The following is a 20,689-nucleotide window of genomic DNA, read 5'->3' as shown; positions in this document are numbered from 1 at the left end:
TGCATCGTTGCTCCAGCTGCCCTGCCAGCTGGGGGCTTTGGGGTGAGCTCTCTGCCTTTCAGTTCCCCACTAGTGGGGCTGTCAAGCAAGAGGAGAGAAACAGCAGCCGTGTCATGCCTCTTTCTGGTCAGCCCATATCCCTTAATGTGCATTATAAAGAAAAAAACAAGGCAGCCTCCAGTCTCAGGAGCTTGGTGACCCCAAATTATGCACCCAGGAGATATGGGGCTTTCCAAAAACTTGTGAATGTTTGTTTGCTGAGCCTCACAAGGATCCATCTTCATCAAGCAGGACAGCTAGGGCACTGGGCAACAGAAACACAGAGCACAATGGCCCACAGCAGTGTGGATCCCTGGTGTCCCCTTGCAAAGCCAGGATTTTCTGCCAACAGAATCATAGAATGATCTAGGGTAGAGAAGACCTTCAATATCATCAAGTCCAACCATCAACCTGACCCACTGAGTCACATCACTAAATTACATCCCTTAGTGCCAGGTCCACACATCTCTTAAATACCTCCAGGGGTGGGGACTCCACCACCTCCCTGGGCAGCCACATGTTGGAAGTTGGAAGCATTAAGATTTTAGCTTTTATCTTTCTGTCTGGCATGGGACATTAAGAGGTATCAGGAGGCTTCTGTGGAAACCTTTTTGTTTGCTTTGTCCTTATTCCAGGTTTTCCTTTCTTTCTATTTTCCTTCTTAATTCAGAGAGTTTAAAGGACTTGTAAATATTATGTTTCGGAATTAAAAGCAGACAAACTTATTCAGTCATGTTCTGAAAATAGCCAGGAGTTGGCGATTCTGGGGTAGCATCCATCCCTATCTGAGCTCATGCACTTTTCTCCGGTCCTTCCCCAAGTGTCTGTGCCTACATATAGGATCTGTCCCCAGGCAGGCACTCGCCTGCTGCTCTTCTTGACATACATAACAGTGCCTGGCACTGGTACTGCCAGAATGATCGGGGCAATTCCATGTGCAAACCGGAAAAAAAGCAAACACTCAAGCACGTATGGGGGAAAAAATTAGTTAATCTCCGTGACGATTACTTTATTATTGTTTTCTAGCCCTGGAGGTTTTGTGATGGTTCACGAGATAAGAAAAGTCTTTTTGCCGTATATGCAGCATTTAGTAATCTGCCTAGTAATTGCATTGGTTGTAAAGACGGTGTGCTAATAAGCATGTGTGCAGCTGGGATGCAAAAACCAGAGCTAATCCAGCTGGGGGTGCCGAGCAATAGGCAGTGCAGAAGTAATGATTATTAATAGTGTGTGTTGACTTAGGCTGATAATGCCCCAGAGCCTTCATTCTCCGTATCTCACCAGCGGTAAATGGATGCTTGGTGCGGAAGACAAATAGCATGTAACTAGGAAACTGCCCACCACTAGACTTCCTTCATATATTTATATAAGGTAGTGTGTCCCAAGAGGCACAAGTTCACCAGGGTGGAGGCTTTGGGATGTATTTGGAGCTGAGGGCCACCAAAATACCAGGGCAGAGGATGGCACCCTGCTTCTAATGATTTTCGTTGCACAAAGGACTGTGGAACTGTGTTCGGACGTGATAAATGTAGACACAATGCGATGTGTGGGCAGGAGCAAGGCAGGTTGCGTATGGGGAGGGCTCTTGTCTGAGTTAATTATTCCCAGAACCAGAAATAATTAGTGCTGAGCCCTATTTTTGGAAGCAAATGCAAGATGAGCTAGAGAAATATTAAACAGGCAAAATTATTATGCAGTCTGAAGGATAGAGCTGGTTGAAAAGGGAGACAAGAAAACTGAAAAAATACAGAACCTCACAGTGTGTGGGGGAAAAAAAAAAAAAAAAAAAGCTAGATTAACCCAGGAAAAATTCCTAAACCAACCCAAAACCTAGATACTTCACATTTTCACTTTCTGGCTATTATTCCATCTTGCCAGACAGGATGATCAGTGACTGTCAAAGTCACAGGGAAGGTTGGGGAAGAAATTCTTTGCTCTTTTTATTTATTTATTTTTTATTATTATTCTAATTCTTTCTTAAACTTTTCTCATTTTCTAAACTTCATCTGTTCCAAAATTCCTTGGGTTTGTGGGAAGAAATTTCTGATATGGCAAATGTCAAGTAAAACCATGGCTGTTGTAACTTTATACAGTTTCAGAATTTCTTCAGCTTTAGAAGGTCTCTAGCTACAAGAAGTGGGAGAGTAGTTTTTCCCTTTTTTTTCCTCCATTATTGGCAGATTTAAAAAATTAATGAGAAGATGGAAATAAAATAAATGGGTAAGAAAGAGAAACAATGAGGACTTAAAGCAATGGAATAGGAAGCTAAAATTTGATTCTTAAACATTTTATTTTGAGGATGGTGACGGCTTGAAATTTTCAGCTAAGAATTGCAAAATAACTTCCATGGGGGGAAAAAAAAAAAAAAGTTTTTAACGAGACATTTTTGGACAGCTCTGATAGTAACCTTATTCCTCTGACGAAAATTGTGGACATTTAGAGGAAATAATGAATTTTTCCCTAAGCCGGAGCAGCAAGTGGATTTGACACAAATTCAATGATCTACTCTGCTTTGCTTAAGGATCCAAGATCTCTTAGATTCAAGAAGAAAGCTGGGAAAAACTCCCTCCATAAGGGCAATTAGTACTTCAGAGAGAATATTTAGAGCCAGAACTGTCACAAGCAGAGGTATCTGATTGTAGGGCACTACTTCTCAGATCACACGAGCTGATACTGCAGTTGATAAAAGCAAGCAGCTGAAATGTGAACTCTGGTATGTAGAAAACTGGCCTTATTGCTCTCTTGATCTGGGTTTGATTGCTTAGGGGACTTGGGCCTCTCTTGACCATACTATTAGGTTGTTATCAACAACAAGTTCTCACCTTGTCCTGGAGCTTGTTCCCCTTACTGTAGGGGGGACCTCCTCATTGCCACAACCTGGTTAGGGTTGGGGTGAAGGCCACATAGGAAGCGTTCTCCACCACCTAGGCAAAACTAGCTATGGCATAGCCCTTGTACTCTGTTCTACACGTTGCTGTGGTAGCAGCTGAGCCAAACATCTTGTCCCCTCCTTTCACCCAGGAAGGAGCAGCTTAGGCTCCTTCTGCAGATGCCCTAGGCCAGACTGGCATCTCCGTCACCACTCGTGCAGCTGTGCCAAAGGTGTCCACAGCACAGCAGCAAGTTGTGTAGATGACCCATTAGCTCGTGCCAGCCCTGCTCCAGGCCATAGCAATGCCTGCAGAGACACGGGTTATGCTGGAGAGAGCTGCTTTTTCTTCCTTGCTTGGACTCAAGAGAAGAGAAACATCCTCACTGAGATGTTTCTAGGACGGGAAACCAGGAGGGAATCACATTTGCAGGCCCATCTCAGAGCACACGGATGTTCAGATGGAGTGATACACAAGGGATAAATACGACCCTCACTTTTAAACTCGTCTGGGCTGTCTTTGTATGTCTTCCCCACACCAGACAAACTGTTTTTGTGACAAGACTGGCTGGACCAAGGGCCTTGGCAGCTGGGATCTCACAAACCTTGTCTGTACAAGATGGAGAACACAACCACAGACCACCACAAATGACTGGGCCTCTTCCATTTGATATTTAATACAAACTGACTAAAAGCTTGTGTGTAAACTGAGCACAGCAGTGAGTAGCTAGAACTGCAGCTGTAATGGTGGAAGTAATTTTTTTATTACTTAGACTTATGAATATGTCTCCCAGATCACATGCATGCCCATGGAGAATGGAAATGAGGGACCATTTGGGGAGCTAGCGAACAACTGCACTCCTCTGAAAAACCTTCATATTTGAGGATAGGGGATTTTACCTGTGAGCCTGCATACTTGGTCAAGCATCCATGGGGTTTCTGTCATGGGAGGCCCTAGGAAGATGCATCATTGGTTTTCACAAGTTGAAAACAACCAAAATTGCTTTTGTTGCCGAGTAAGTGGTTTGGATCTCATTTTCCCACTGCATATTGTACCTTGCAGACTAAAAAAGACATGAGAAATAGAAGTGACTGATTTTTCCATTCCTTAAGCTGCCTCCACGTGGGTTGATTGCTCAGGGGATTTCAAGGCAGACTGAAACACAGACAAATGCTGGCTTCGTGTACACTCTTAAATATTGCTGTGTTTTGAATTTTGTTAGAAACTTGGCAGACTTTTGCTCGAGCTCTAACTTCCTTTTCTGCCTTCAGTTTATCAGCTGCCATAATTTCAGATGCACAACCACAGTGTGCAACCATTTAGCTCAGCACGCATGAGCAAGGGAAGCACTCTAAGAACATATCTGGTTAAAGTACTCGTCATATTAGTAGCTGGCAGCCAGGGCAAATTAGACCCAAATTGGTACATTGCACAACTGAGGAAACTCATTCTCCGGCATGTCTTATGCCATCAATCCTACTGTGCTTGGACAGGAAGCTTAACTGCTCGGGAAAAGGCCAGGATCTTCTCTCACTTGTATTCTCTGAGCTCTGCCCAAGGAGACCTTGGGTGCATATATACTCAAGGGCATATGTATTCAAGGCAGAGGGTGTAATAAAATAGTGCCTCTGACAGAATGTAAATTCAGCCTTGTGATCTTTCTGAGCTGACTGCAGCCCTAAATCCTGCCGATGAGGCAGCCATAATTCCTTTTGCGAGGCACCGAAGACAGATGTGCAAATCCTAGTCCAGCACGGAAAATAGGTGTTTTTCCATTGCTCCAAAGAAGATTTTGACTTGTGAAACCAGAGTTCTTCACTTGGTTTTGCTGCAGCATGTCCTGTTCAGGGTCAAAAATGGGGGATGTCAGATATTGCTGGTTCTGGCCGTAAACACCCCTGCATTGGACAATTAGGTCTCACAAACGTTTGGGGATGGGGAAAAAACGAGCAAGGTGCGGAGAAGAGATGGGTGCAAACCAGTTGTGCAAGGGAATCGGTCCCTCGTGAGCAGCACCAGCCCTCACCACTTTGATGACCTAAAGGCAGGACGGAAAAAAAAAAAAAAAAGGCTGACTGATAACTGATGAAGCTATTAATGTGACGGGATGGTTTTTTGAGCATGGTCCAGACCACAGCATGTTTGGGAGTCATTGGCAGCTTGCCATCTGCAAGGGAGATATTCGCGGTCTCCCTCAGTGCAAGAGGGAGAAATTCCCTGTTTGCTTTTTTGCTTCCCACACAAACAGATCCAGCTGGTGTTCAGACTCCAGCTGGGGAGAGTTTGGGATGCACCTCTCTGAAGCAGCTTGGTTTTCTATGGGAAAGAGAGATTTGACCACCATAACTTCTAGTGCCGTGAAGTATCCTTGCCTTGAACTCCCTCCAGCACAGAGCACGCACCACTGCCTGCTGAGTGCATCAAGGCTCCAGGAAAGGCTGGGAATCAGGGTATGTGTGACTGGTGACCGGGGGGACACAATGGCCATCCCATCCTGAAGAGGTCCTGCAGGCTGGAAGAAGTGTTCATTACCAACTGTAGCAAAAGTTTGTTTCTTCTGCAGCACCACAAGGGGTGTGCTAAGTGGCGCAAGAAGCTGTGCAACCCGCTGTAACGTCCCAAGCCATCAGCGTGGAGTCACCGCCTGGGGACTTGTTGCAGCCATGAGAACGGGCAGTCCTGCTGACCCTGTGGCCACGCCAGCATCAGCCTCGCAGGCAGGACGAAACCTTCCAGGAGGACAAAGCCTTCCAGGAGGGTGGTGTCAGTTTGCTCCTGGTCTGGCAGGTTCTGTCTTGGACTCTTGTGAAGCCTGATTTCTCCACGGTCTTGGCAGCCTCCTGTGCCATACCTGAAGCAGCTAGTATGCTGCATCCCCCTGCATCCCCCGCTGTTCCTGATGGCACGGCATCCAGACGGAGGAGAAATATGTTAGCCCACTGTTATCTTGACCACTGGTGTTGGTCAGCTGCTGGCACCTTCCAAGGAAGAAGGCAAGAGCAAGCCTGTGGGTGCCAGGGAAAACAGAGATCACCCAAAAGGTGGGGACACAGTTGTGCTTCAGGGACCTGCAGCACACACCTGACTAGAGGAAAGCGAGGGCTTTTCATTCATGCTCGTTCCCTCGCTCTGCTTTCCTTTATTTCACCCTGCTAATTGCTCTGCCACAGCACGTTATTATCCTGGTTTATCACCCAGCTGGTGGAAGCTGGGACAGCCTCCCAACCTGCCTCAGAGAGGAGTTTCTCCAGAGCAAACCAGGCAATGTCTGGGAGAATAAACTAAGAAATAAAGAGAGCTGGAGAGCCTGATATGTTTGGGGTTTGATGGTGCAGGATTAGGAAGAGCCCATGCGCCCCTGCCTCCCTTGCTGCTGGGACTGCCTCGAAGCTGAGAGCCCGCTGTTGTAGTGCCAGAAAGCAGCCCCTAGAAAGGAGGTCTCCTTGCAGCCTGCCCCCCCGCGCTTCATTCCTGAGAAATTAAAGCAAATTCTGGGAAAGCAGCCGGGTGCTGGAGACCTTGGGAGATGTGGCTCAGAATGTAAATGCCTTGGCTTTTTGGTCTTTGAGTCACACGCACATCCCAGCCATGGCACCCCCGGGAAATCCCCAGCTCCCCTGGTGAGCTCCACGCATCTGTACGTTTTGCTGCAAATGCAATTCATTAATTAGGGCTGCCTTGATGAGCAAGGTTTGGGGGTGGCTGCACGCTGCTCGGTGTCTCTGTGTCTCAGACTGCGAGGGAGCAGGTGCCTGAGACTTAATGCACATATGGGGCAGATCCTGCATGTGCAGCAGAAGTTTCCACGTAGCAAGCAAACACTTCAGAGATGCTGACCCAAATCCCACAGGAGAACAAGGCAAGATTTTTGTTGGCTTATCTGTGTGTCTGCATAATTCATGCAATTCAAAGTAGGGAGTAGGTTACGTGGGGACCCGTCTGCGACTGTGGCTCTTTCAAGATAAACCAGAGTGGAGATAGCCTGGGGAAAAATCCTGGGAGATGAGAGAAGCCGGGCGAACAGCCAGGGAGGCTCTGCTGAGGAAGCAGCACGGGTGGACTGGGGGTGGTGCCTGCATGGGGTCAGAGGAGGGGGTGCTTGCAGCTTTGGCACCCTGCAGCACATGGGTTCACCCAGGGCCTTGTCGCACCACAGGACAAGTGCAGGAGCCCCTCTGCAGATATTTTGTTCCCTGAATTTCAACAGCATTGCACAGGATGTAAATCAACATGGCTTTCCAAGGCGTAGGGCAGTGCCTCAGGCTGAGTCTGTCTTTGAATTTGGGGGCATAACTATTCACAGTTGTGTGACCATTCAGGGTCCTGCACATCTGCGCATATCTAATGCTCCCCAGTGATAGGCATGTAGAATAACTCCTCTCTTTCAGGAGTAAGTGAAAATTTTGCCTTGTGTCGCCAGGTTTTAACAGTTATTCTCATCCTTTTATCTGCGTCCCCTGAGACATGAGGAGCAGGGATGGCTCCGTACAGATGCGCTGCGGCACGAGCACAGGAATGAAATGATCTATCCAGTGTGTGATTGAGAGGCCCGGCTGGCTTACTCACCAAGCCCCTCGTAAACCACTTGGTAGACTTCTGCTGCTGGTTTTGGGGGTTAACCACACATTTTTTTAGTCATGAGGAGGCGCAGCCTCTGCAGGGTGTTTTTGGGGGCAGTTTGATTTCATGTGTTTTCTGGAGCTGTGGTTTCTATTTGCACATCAACAAGTGTAAGTCTGCATGTTCAGGAAGAGCATAGAGGACGAGGACAGCCGCGGTGCTGGTCTGAAGCAGCGTGACCCAGCCTGGCCACGGCCCCGGGCCCCGCTGCATGGCCGTGACCTACATACACCCGCGCCAGCGGTGGACGTATTCCCAGACTTTTTAAAAGAGTTTGTTCCTCTTGGCCTCGCTGGGAGGAGCGAGGGAGGGTTTTTTGGGGCCAGGCTCAGTGCATCTTGTCTTAGAGGCACTCCTTAGTATGCGCTTTTTGCTGCGTAAATGATAAATAGCAAGTGTAATATTAAACAGCCTGTGCGCTTACCAAGCCTCGTTGAGCACGTGAGACCTGAAGAGCGTGAAGGCCGTTTGCCTTTAAAGTCACACAGAATTTCTGACATGCCACTCTCCTTTGATGGGGGGAAGAAGCGAGGTTCAGTCCCTTGCTATTCCCTCTGCTCCTCCTGCCACACCTCGCTGGATCCTCTCTTGCACTGGACACCATCCTTTCTGTGACCTGGAGCTCCTCCTTGCACCACGACCACCACCATCTCCTCCTCCTTCAGCAGCCTACACAGGGACAGCTCAGGGCATGGCTCTGCAGGACCCTGGCCATGGGCACGGGCACGAAGAAAGCAGTGAAAACGTGGAAATGACAAGCATGCAGAGCTCAGCAGAGCTGGGACCAAGTTGCTTTCTGGCAGGGGACCTAGCAGGATGCATAACAAGGACGATGGAGGCACTGTCAGTGCAGTGGGTGACACCTGTTCGGCTAGCTCAGACTGCGTGCCCATGCATGGGTGCGAACGTAGGCAAGGAAGGGGGCAGCAGGATGATGCAGTTGGCTTTTCCATCTCTGCTTTCTGTGATTCGATGGCCATCGATCATTTTGGAGAGCTAATCGTGTTACTCCACGGTTCCAGGTGAATATGGAGCAGATCCCCGGGGATCTGACACGCTGCAAAGCAGGCATCCGTCTGCCAGGGTGTTATTGCATTAGCTAAGCATTTCTGTTTCTGTTGATGCATGCTCTGCTCTTGCATTGCTGCTGACAGCGCGTGGAGTAACACACAGCAGCGGTGAGGCGAGGCCGGGCAGCCTGATTCAATTTCATTGTTTGCTTGTGGAAGATTCATGGGAGAGAGAGGGAGGGGAAAAATCCAGATGAAGATGAAAAATGACGTTGCAGATAAAGGCTACTGATGAATATACAGAGCTGGTCTTTAAATCAGTCTTCAGAGCCTGAAAGCAACACACACTCTCACAAACGCAAAGCCCAGGCTGCACATAATGGATTTTGAGAAAATGAGCCCTTGGCTCCCTCCTCCCAGCTTTACTTTTTAGAGAATGCCTTTCCTTCATTTTGGAAATGATTGCATTATCTCAAACTGCTTGTAAATCTTGTTAGCCAAGTAATATAGTTTGGACTAAATGTCTGTTCCTACATGGGCCCCGGGGGAATATGGAAAATAACCAACGCAGGCCTTTGTGAACTCCCACCATCTCTGCAAAGGAGACTCCTTTTTTTTTTTTTCCTGATTAACCTCAGTTCTTTCTTTGGTGAGGCAGAAAGAGAAGCAGCAAGATTAATGAAAATTGCTTCTATTAAAGCCAGTGTTTTCTAGCTGTGTGTGCAGCCTTGCCACTGAACTCCTCACCAAACACAGAATTAATCAAACCGGAGCGCAGGCACTTAGCTACCCTGCGTGCATGTACACACACGTGTGCGTGTGTACAACAAGGCGCCTGCACCAGACGCATTTGCAATTGAAAGGAGTGGAGGAACAGAGACAACATGTTAATTTTCCTATTTATTATTTATGCATTTGAGAGTTTGCACCAGCAAAGCTCGGAGAGCTGCAACTGATGAGTTAATTGGACACCACAGCAGCGTCGCTGGAAGAACTGCAAGCCCGAGGACAGAAATAGCAGCTGGGGCTCTAGGAGAGCGTGTCCGATGCGTGTTGATGTGCTTAGGGATGCAAAGTTATAGCTGATGCTCCTGCCCTAAAGGGAGGAGAGGCAGGGGGCTTCCCTGGGCCCCCCGACCTGCACAGGGACATGTTACAGGCATTATTTCTTCCCCAGCGGGGTGGCTGGACAGGAATGGCTATGCCCAAGCCCTGGATGCCCTTGTTCTGTACCAGGCAAAACTTAGTTTTTCTTGCTGGGAAACCCTGAGCCAGCTGTGGTGTCTGTTGTTCTTTCTGCAAGCACTTACAGGACTTTGTAGCAAGGGGGTAGTGTGGCTGGGTGTCTAATGATGCTTCTGTGGCATAAGAGGAAAATATAGATGTATCCAAGGGCAGATGGAGCTAAGAAATGAAGCTATTTTACTCTGGAAACACTTCCCCACTACGGCAAACTGTTTCTTCAGGCTTTGAACCTGCTGGACATGGGTGTGAGCAGGTTTAGAGAGCACTTTCCCATAGGAAAGGCCAGGAAGACATGACCTCTGTAAGCATGCCACGGGCTGCCTGCTTGCCCTCTGCAGCTTGCAAGTAATTTCTTTTCTGAACCAATCGCTTCTGGCTGAAATGCCCAGCCGTGAAGCACAAGGTTGAGAGCAGTCGATCCAGCGAGGGAGGATAGGGAAATAGGGCTGCCGTAGGATAAAAACCACTGATGGTCGAAATCTTATCCACTGGGAGCCAGGGGAAACCCTCCTCAGAGGGTTATGCTGAGTCTTACATGGACCAGAGAAAGCAAATTCAGTCATTCCCCTTATCCAGCAAATTCAACACTTCTTTTTTTTTCTGTCTGCAGACATAGCAATTTTTTTTTCTTAATTATTTGCATGGATTTACAAATTTCAATCAGCATCTGGATTCCTCAGGCTTTTCTTAGAACAAATTCAACTGTTGGCCACTGGGGTTAGATCAGCCTCTGCTAAATGTGCAGAGGAATTCCTCCTTACTCTGGGTACAGTCTGCCAGGTGAGTTTCCCAGACCTTGGCTTGCTTTCAGTTTTTATTGGGCACCCCAACAGCCAAGCTTTTTTCTAAACTTGCATTTAAAGTAACTTCATTTGCCACCTAAACATCTAATTCTTTGTTTAATCCTACTAATCTGCTGACCTCAAAAATACTTTGTCAGTTATTGCCACACTTTTTCATGCTTTGAGTAAGAATAGAAAAATCCTTTTGTTGCTCTTAAATCCATTGCTTTTTAATTTTTCCAGGAGATCACTTGCTCTTCTGTTAAGGAAGGATAAATGAGAAGTGTCAGGCAGACCTTTTATATATTGCTTTATCTTTAAGCTAAACAAATCCACTCTGTGCAGCCTGTCTTCCTATGGAAATGTCTACACCCCTTAATTAGCTGTCACCCTGGTACTGCTGTTGTCCCTTTTTGGGGCAGAATGACAGAAAGTGAATATGTGCCCTCCCTGCGGATTTACCAAATGGCATCATGCTGGTTTGATGCTATTTTTTTCAATCCACTGTTTCCATGTCCAAGGGTTTCTTTTCAGAGAGGAGATCTTCACTGGGCTGACTGCTTTTCACTAGCAGTTACAGCTTATTTGCAATGTAGAGCATGAAGGTGCAGGGTTTTATTGTTTTGTTTTGTTTTGTTTTGTTCCGTCAGTGTGTGCATTGCTTTGCATTAATTTCTGCAGACTTTGTCTTTCCACTTCCTTGCCCTTTGTGGGTACCTATGAAGTTTCTCACAGTCTTCTCTGACCTTAAGTCAAATCTGCATATATATGTATATATGCATGTGTATGTATACATACATGTATATGGAGGGATGGGCATGTGTATATGTTTTGTTTTGTTTTTTTTCTCAAAATTTTAAAAAATTTATGAAGCCCTGTATATCCTCCCATGCAACTGTATGACACCCTGCTGTTGAGCATGTCCTCATGAAAACTGACCATTTGTTCTTCCTCCTTGTTTTCCTCTTCCAAGCTATTTTTGAAGCCTTGACCTCTCTCAGATCTCTTTAACTATTGATCACTGGCTGTCATTGCCACCATGTCATGAGGCCTGGACCAGGTTGAAGCTGTTTGAACCACACACGAGATAGTGCTGCCACAGAGTGCTCTTAGATGTTTATCCTCAAATTTCCTGCTCTGACACCAGACGCCTCCAGTGATGGCTCACCCTCTCTCAAAACTTAATCCAGTTACTGCACAAAGCCACTTTGTACATTGAAAAAGCAATTGTTAGAAATTGTTGTGCAGGGAGGCAGGAGAGGAAGCCAAAACATCTAAGGCCTGATATCGCTCTGCCAGATTGCTCATGAGGCTAAGCAGATCCAGGGCTCAAGGTTGCACCATCGTCTGCCCATCCATCCCACAGGTCAGCTGCCCAGCTTGATGCACTGGGCCAGTCTTAGCCTTGAGGCCACGTTTTCCAAAACCCAAATAAGCAAACATGCAAGCAGATCCAATTCCCCTCTGGTAACCCTCCCGGGAGCAAAGAGCCAGCATTTTTCAGGGTGTAAACCATTGCTGCCCGCTGAAGCCAGTTAAGCTGTTGATGGGCCAGCTCTTACTTTTCCAGGTGGGCCATGAAATGATTCCACCACTGCAGATCCAGATAGCCTCCCTCAGCAAAGGAGGGTAGACAGCATCTTTCAGAGTCCTTAGGGAGGCCAGAAACAACACCAGCAAGTTTTACGTGATGCAGCAGAGATGGCAGGCCACTGTTATACAACCCGAATTAAGATGAGTGGCAGCCCCTTCAGTGAACATGATGAGGGCTACTGCCTTTGCTCGCCTTGTGTTGTAGCCTTTCAGCTTTAGACTCACCTTGAGAGGATCCAGGTTCCTTCATTTTATGAAGATTTCACAAGAAGTTTAAGCTAGCTTCATGTTCAGTGAGTCTCTTTGTGACAAATTATCTGATGACAAGGCAAGGGGGGGAGTGTTTTGCTCTAGCAAGGGCTGGTATCTCATTCAGCACGAGGAGCTGCTCTCTTAATGGTTCTGTAAATAAAAATCTGCTTTATGCTGTGAGAAATGGAGTGTATCATGCATGCTGTCACTGAGCCATTCTGAAACAATGCTAAATAGTGTAAAGGGGAAAGAGAACATAAAAACAGACTATGAGCTTTTTTTATCCCAACGCAGCATTGCAATGTGTGTGTTGGGGGTGGAATTCAGAATTTCTGCGTTTCAGTATAGTCACAGTTCCCTTCAAACTGGGAGACCAGTCCCACTGAAAAGCACTAGGTATTCAGTGAAGCATTCACTTCAGGAAGCAGAAAATCTGGCAGCATCCTAAAGTGAGCTGGGCTGGTCAAGCTATGTATTGAAATGACATAGGAAAGGGACAGTGCAGTCTGCAGACAAATGAGGTCTGGGGACAGCTCTGCATGTAAAGTGATCCTGTTACAAGCACCCTCCAGCCCTGCCTGCCAGAGCTGCATTTACTTTCTGCATTGGGTGGCAGGCAGTTTTTCAGCTGCTCCCACAGGTCCCTGCCTCAGCAGGTCTAAAAAGAAAATAAGAACCCCTCTGTGTTTCTCTTGTGGGCACATAGGCGATGCTGCTTCACAGGACCATAGGGATTTTGCCTTTGAGGGTTGACTAAGGCATCTGGATTAGATACAAAGTCTATATAATCCTCACTTTCAGGGCAAAGTCCTGAGGCTATGTATTTCAAAGGCTGGTGGAGGCAGGTGTATTTTATGCTAGCACGTAGTCTAGCTTTTTGTGTTTTTCTTGACGATTTAGGAGCTGAACCAATTCAAGAGTTTAAATGGCTTTGAAGCCCCAATCTCCACAAGTTGCCACCAGAGTATAGATATGTGCATACATATACATTGTTCTAATGGCTGCAATGAGTGCTTGTGTTAGCATCCTGAGCAAGGGGACTCAATTAACCTTGGCCAACATCACTGGACAAATTTACCAAGGTCCATTCCTTTTTTAATCATCCTGCCAACTTCTCCAGCTGGGAGAGTGATGAAAGGCTTCATCTGCTGCCACAAGGCTAGGAGAATAAGGAGAAATATGGAGGTGTTCCTACAGGGAAGTCTCACACAGCAGCTGCTTCAGTGAGGCTGAAGCAAAAGCGACTCCTAGCAGAGGATGTGACAGCTCTGATCTATCATGCAAAAATGAAGGTGCAAAACCCTGGCAGAGGGTCCTTCTCCTGCATGATGGTGTGGCCTTTTGCATGTCCATACCTTCATGGGGAAGCTATGCTCTCACCTCTTTACCCAAGCACTGTAAACAGCTCTGTAAAACTGCACATAAACTCTTCAGCCGTCCTCAGGAGTCCTGGCTTGACCACGTCAGGGAGCAGGACCACATTCCTGACCAATGCATGACTTTTCTTTCAGCGTCAGTAAGGCAGTGGGACTGCTAGCACCAACACTAGCACTTGGAAATCTCCTGTGGCTTAAGATCTGAGACGTCTGGTCTGAATTGTACTGAAACGAAGGACATTAAAAAACAGGAGGGGGAAACTTGGCCAAGATCCCTATGTGCCTCTATGTTTGTGTGAGTGCACATGCCAACAAAAAAGGAAAGAAAAAAAAAGAAAAAAAATACTTGGGTATGATTCACCCAAATATTGTGTGGGGGAATCATTTTCCACCAAGGAGATAATTGCTAATTACATGAGTATGAAGCAATTTGATTTGCAAAGTTTTGTTCTTTGCAGCCTAAGAAACCTAATTTTGCAGGAACTGAGGTTACGGGTGTTTAGGCAATGGAGGTATTGTTGTATCTGTCAGAGCCCTGAGTTTAAGTTTTCAGGAAAGCTGCTGCTCTTTAAAATAACTTAGCTTTATTTATTAGCTCAAAACTTTCCCAGAGCAAATGACAAATAAAGCCTGTGGTATTTTTCCAGGGCTTATTTTGAGATAAAAGTTATCTGGTATAAAGGGCTCCTCTGGCAGCTGGACAAGAAGACCGTAAATCAGTGTCGGGGAGGGGGCAGAGCTGTCCGACAGATGCAGGATGTGCCGAAGGGTTTCTTTGCTCCAGACAAGCTGGGGGTGATGTGGTACAGAGGTGAGGGCAGCTCCCTACAAGCCCTGCTGTGGCCTACCCGCCTCCTCTGGCCTGGGGGCATTGTACCCTGTGAGGCCTTTCGTGCTCACAGCTGGTATGCAGCCCCAGCCCCTTTAACTTCTCCAGATGGTGTGTTGAGATGTCACAGAATCATAGGATGGCTTGGGTTGGAAGGGACCTTACGGATCATAAAGTTTCCACCCCCCTGCCATGGGCAGGGACACCTTCCACTAGACCAGGGTGCTCAAAGCCCCATTCAACCTGTTCAGCCTGACCAGCGTCATAGTGAAAAATTTCTACCTTATACCTAAACCTACCCTCTTCTGGTTTAAAACTCTTACCCCTTGTCCTATCAGTACACTCCCCAATAAGGAGTCCCTCCCCAGTTTTTCATGCAGGCCCCCTTTAGGCACTGGAAGGCCACTATAAGGTCTCCTCAGGGCCTTCTCTTCTCCAGGCAGAACATCCTCAGCTCTCTCAGCTGTCTCTCTGCACGTGGATTTTGCACCCTTCAAGCACCTGGACTGAACTCGCCGTGTTTTACATAGAATTGTTATCCTTCAGGTGCTTCTTCCCATCTTCATGGCGGGCTACGTTTCCCAAGGATACAAGGCCAGATTTTGTGCAGAGCTAAACCAGGCTGAATACAGAGCAGACGTGTTTGAGGAAGTGTAGCTGAACTGGATTTAGATCAGCAGAGCTCAACTCACAAAAAAAATTGAGGAAATTCTTCAAGATAGATTTTAAATGTTGCCAGATCTTTACAAGGCACATCTTTCAATCTGTCTTCCTAACTTCCCCCCTAAAATGCTGCTGGTTGAACAGAGTGGTCCACTTTGTCTCCTAGCCCTGCAGCTCAGGTTTGCAGCTGCAGCCATGGGAGGGTCTCGTGTGGTTTTGTCACCCTCCTGCACCAGGGTGTCATCTTTACTGTGGGTGATTGTAGAAACAACGAAGCACAGAATCATCTAGGCTGAAAAACACCTTCAGGATCTTCAAGTCCAACCACAAACCTCACCCATCAAGTCCCATCACTAAACCATGTCCCGTAGTGCCACATCCACACATGCCTTAAATACCTCCAGTGATGAGGACCCCACCACTTCCTTGGGCAGCCCATTTCAATGATTGACCACCCTCTCCGTGAAGAAATTCTTCCCAGTGTCCGATCTAGACCTCCCCTGATGCAACTTGAGACCATTTTCTCTCATCCTATTACTTGTCACCTGCGAAAAGATGCTGTTGGTATTCCTGTGAGCTGGTTCTGCAGGCAGCTGAGCACATGGAGCTGCAGCCCACTGCCACAAGGAGCTTCAGGAGGAAGGTAACCTGCCTGAGAGCTGGCTTTCACAGCTCAGGGTGGGAATACCAACTCAAGCAGACCTGGTTCCGCAAGAAAATTCCTGGGTCCAAGTGTTCCTTCACAGGACAGCTGGTTTGGTGACAAGAGCTGTAATTAGGGACTCTTCTGTATTGGCCATTGGGGCTGTTAGGTTGTACCTGGTTCACACCTTCAGTTTTTCTGCAAGTGTGTGAAACTTGGTTATGTTTTAAGAAAAATGTAGACTTTACCATAGCCTCCAAGCTCAAGGAGACCATACCTTTGGGTATCATCACCTAGCACCACACAGAGTCCCGCAAACAAAATCCTGCAAAAAAAAATATCCTGTGCTCAGCACCAACACTTGCAACTTGTGACAGTCTACAGGTAATTTCTCAGTGGTCTGTGAAGATCATTCTGTGAGGACAGGAAGCTTGAATCCACCCCCTGAGGGTCAAAACTTTAATTGAAGTTTGAAGCTGCCTGCCTTAGAGGAAAAAAGAAAATGTGATATCGGCTGCTAATGTTGCACAAGAGGCCATCAGCTGGTCCAGGTGCCTTACAGTTCTGTCATCCTGCCTTGGGGGGATGTGATGAGAAGCTCAAGGCTCAGTGCTGTGCTTATGCCTTATTTCCTTCATCACTGAGGCATTGTCTGCTCCATCTTTTTTTTCTCCTTGGGTTTTGCTTTTTTTTTCCTTTTTTTTTTTTTTTTTTTTCCTCCTGTCCTGTGCATTTCTAATCACATCTCAGGGCAGCTGCAGCATCCTGGCTTATTGCAGTTGCATGTCTGTGTATCATCCACATTTGATCTCCTCACAGTTGAAGAAGCTTTTCAAAATAAAAAATCACTCCCTCGCAAGCACCTCACGGATGAAATATGCATTCCTTGGTAAAATATTAATACAAATCTCTTCCACACAGGCATAGCCCATGAAGATGTCTTTAAAACACACAGGGAGGCATGGATGCAATATTTACAATCTTGAGCAAAGCAATTTATATCTGCCTGAGCTCCCTGGTGCTATTGGAGCTTTTTTTTATTTTTTTATTTTTTTTTAATGGAGTGTATCAGAACAAATTAATCAACATTTCCCTTCCTAACTATATGCAAATGGGCTTCTGAAGTTTCTGGCTGTAGGTTGTAGCACTAATTGCTCACTGGGCTCATCCAAGCGGCTTGGATTTGATAAGCCAGAGAAAACACCAGACACTTGAGTGAATTTCTAATGCAAACTGACCAGCCCATTTCCCCTTCTGCAATTATTAAAGGTCAACACAAAATGAACAGGAGAGGCAGAGGGATTTGGTCACCTTCTGCTTTGATGCTGGGCTCTCCTTTCTCTTCATGGAGCTGGGCATGGCGGGGGGCACAGGGAACAGGAGTAAACTGCCCCAATCTCTGCTTGTACCCCCTTTTACTCCAGTACGAAGTACAAACAGTATTTGACAGTATTAATTCTGTCAAATTAACAGAAGGCTTACAAAGCCCTGAGCCTGCACAGGGCTTCCTGATGTTGTGACCATTGGCGTTTCAGAGCCAGGCTGTACCAGGCTTTGAGAGACCATCCCCTCTTGCTGCCATGCCAGCTTGCTCCTCACCTTAGCGCGGAGCCCTTGGGTATTTCAGCTCTGCGTAAACCGTCACCAAAATTGGAGTTGCGTGGCACCTTTGCAGCTAGTTCTGGCTCCCAGGACTTGAACAGTGACGACTTTTCCTGGTGGGGTGGTTTGGTGGTACCTGCCACCGCTTGGGTGAGCAGGGTCTGGTTCCTTAGCTTTAAGACATGCCGTGTCTCACTGGCCGGCCCTGATCAGATGGAGCTGCTGAGCTCCCACGTCTCGGCAGCCTGGAGTGACCCAGGAATGCACAAAGCTGTGAGGTGGCGTCTCACAATCCAGGTCTGAAGTCAGAGCAAACCTGGATTGTGGCCATCACGTCAGATCAGCACTTCTGCAGGCGGAGAGTGGCTGGGATTGCACCGGAGCAGGTGGCACTGCCTGCTTAGCCCTCTGGGGACAGAGGCTGCAGAAGTCCTGCCGTAGCTGTAAAGCCATCAGCACAAAACAAGCTGCTTTAGAGAGGTTCAGAGCCTGCCGATTGCTGCTGGGAAAACTCAGCTCTTGTGCACGCAGCATTTTCCAGCAGGAAGAGCTATGCTCTTTGCACCAAAACCGGGGAGGTGGTTTACAATTTGTCACCGTAAATGGTGACATAAATCCTGGTGTGGGGCCTGGGAGCGAGGTTCTCCCGAGGAGCTCAGCAGCTCTGCTGTGGGAAAGGCAGCACGCAGTGAACACAGGCAGGTGGAGCCTTTCTGACCCTGGAGTAACCCCCCTCTCAAGCCAAAGGCAGGACATCAGGGCACAGCTGAGCACTGGGAGAGGTTATTGTTGTCTGGGTGAAACAGGGTGGAAGTATTTATTACAGACAAGGGCTCTGGGTGCTGCAGCAAATGATCCTGCAGCGCTGAATGTGCAGCACAGCAGTGCAGCTCTTCAGAAACAACCACAGAAAACCTCTGATGCAGGAAATTGCCTTTTTCTGTGTGTGCTGCCTGCCATTGAAACTGCAGTTCTGACTGCGTCCATGTAACATGCCAAACCCTCCTTACTACTATTGCTGACATCCCCCTTAACTGCTGGGGATGCCAGGATGGGAGTCCAGGGCTGGCTGCATGGGCTGAGAGAGCAGGGACGTGGCTCAGGGGCTGCTGGAAGTCCTCAGAGCTTCCGAGAGGCATCGATAGGACAAGCGTCGTTGATGTGCCTCTGCAGATCCAGCTGGGCACCTGCAGTTAGCAGGGTTATTTTGGAAGCCTTGAGTAATGTATCAATGTGAATAATGCAATGTACTGCCCCCTGAAACCCATCGCGGGGGGCAAGATCCCTGTGCAGGATGCCCAAGCTCAGTGATGATCGGGAGAATCAAGAGGTTGAGCAACTTGGTGAATTATTTATCCGTTATTCATTTATCCGATGTGCATATAATGCTGTGCGGCAAGTGAGCAAGCGCAAAATTAAAAACCAAAATGATGGATGCTGCCTTATGAAGGGCTCTTCATCTCTACTCTTGAGACTCATTCAGCTTTAAATATTGATGGCGGACCTTCTGTTGGCAAAAAAATATCGTGTAAACCCATCCTCCTCAGCTTGCTGGTACTGTTCAGGAGGCAGAGGGTTTGTGCAGTTGCAGCCTCGTGGGCTGAGGCCTGTGGCCTCTACTATCTGGGCTGAAAACAGGGCTTATATACCCTTTAATTACTTCCAGAAGCTAGGCAATTTATCTGTGCTTGAGGACTTGCCTACCTGGCAATGCAGCATCAATGAGGTGCGGTCTTTAATATGCTGATCCTTACAGCATCCATCAGAAGCTGTCAGGAATTCGGGAAGGGGGTTGTGTGTAAAGAGCTGGGCTTTGTCCTCGCCTCAGCAGCTCCTCTGGGACCGAGGTGGCATATGGATGGCCCAGAGGAGCAGCCAACAAAAGGCATGCTGGAAACATCTCTGTCGTCTCTCCTGGGCCATAGGCACGCAGAGAGGTGCCTCTCTGGAGACAGTGTCCTTGCACAACTCCCAGGCTAGCGTCACCGCGTGCTGCAGTGTGACTCCCATGTGGCACGCCGGGCTGCTCCTGCCTGTTCTGGCAACATGCATTTCAGGGCTTTCAGGCCAGCAATACACAGCAGGTTTTCATCCCTCCCATGCCAGAGAGGGTGACGTTGGCTGCAACGTCCAGGCTCACTTTCGTTGAGCTTGTGATGAGGCATTTCTCAGAGCTGGGACTGCACATGGAGTTTGAAGGGCAGGGTGCAAGGTTCAGTGCTGCCTGTAAAGCCGTGGTGTTCTTCAAAACCTCTCATCCGTGGTCAGCAGGGAGATAGCTGAGGCAGGACAGGCTGCTAGCAGTATTTTGAGGGGGCTGTGCCCAACATGGGGTGACATTGGCCTTGCTTGGTTGCTCCATCCATCTTCAGGCTCATCCCTGTGCCATCAGGAGCGTGGTTTGTCACCCCTTGAGGCCCTGCTGAACCAACTGGGAGGGCAAATCTGGCAGCCTGGTTAAAAAGGTTAAACCCCCTAAACCTGGTTAAAAAGGCTAAACCCCTAAACAGCAGGGTTTAGGTGGGAGGATGCATTGGCCACTGCAGGGAGCCTGCTCTGCTGGTAACATCTCCTTCTATCGCAGCAGTGAGCCTTTCTCAACAGTGAGCCGTAACTCAGAGCAAGCAGGTAAGAACAACTGTTTCCCAGCGTGGAAGTCAGCTTTCAGCTGCCTTTACACATCATGCACTTATCTACCGGCTTGTCAGCTCCTTGTCGCTGCGTCCTCAGCAGCTTTAGGATATGTGAGCCTTCAAAGCCTGAGAAACAAATGCCATCAGCCCCTCTCTTCCCCACTCTCTGGAAGAAAGACCTGATATTCTTTTCATATTTCAAACGCCCAAGACAAGTATCTTAAACATGGAGCAAGGCCAGTCCAATTACTTCTCTTGGTCCCATGCCCAGGGTTTATTCCGTGAAACATCTTAGTGACAAATGTTCTCATTGCGAGAAACTTTCTAGTACTTTTTTCCATTTCTTGATGCAATATAAACTTTTGCCAGAAGCTGCCCAGAACCAAGGTGTAATTCTGATCCATCCAGACCTCTGAAAAGTGCAGCTGGAAAATATCTCAGTGAGGTGATAATCGCTACAGCCTTGAGAAATAGTTCTGTATAAATGAACTCAGTGATTTCTGTTATGGGAATAAATTCCCCTTGGAGATAT

The 20,689-nt window shown here is 47.6% G+C and overlaps 1 protein-coding gene and 1 long non-coding RNA gene across 9 annotated transcripts in view; both read left to right on the top strand.

Annotated features, from left to right (window-relative positions):
- The window catches only part of SLC8A1 (solute carrier family 8 member A1), a 108,485-nt gene that overhangs the window by 45,578 nt on the left and 42,218 nt on the right, over positions 1 to 20,689 (top strand). The window lies entirely within an intron of this gene.
- LOC308191787 overlaps positions 1 to 20,689 on the top strand; it is a 32,125-nt gene extending 11,436 nt beyond the window's left edge. Inside the window, exon 2 of the long non-coding RNA XR_013948276.1 lies at positions 1 to 20,689. This exon is cut by the window's left edge and continues 6,476 nt beyond it. This is a non-coding gene — a long non-coding RNA (uncharacterized lncRNA).

The sequence above is a fragment of the Anser brachyrhynchus genome, assembly GCF_964034855.1.
Source record: "Anser brachyrhynchus genome assembly, chromosome: 3".
Classification (NCBI taxonomy): Eukaryota; Metazoa; Chordata; class Aves; order Anseriformes; family Anatidae; genus Anser; species Anser brachyrhynchus.
Note: the sequence above shows the minus strand (reverse complement) of the source record. Positions and strands in the feature narration are given on the sequence as shown.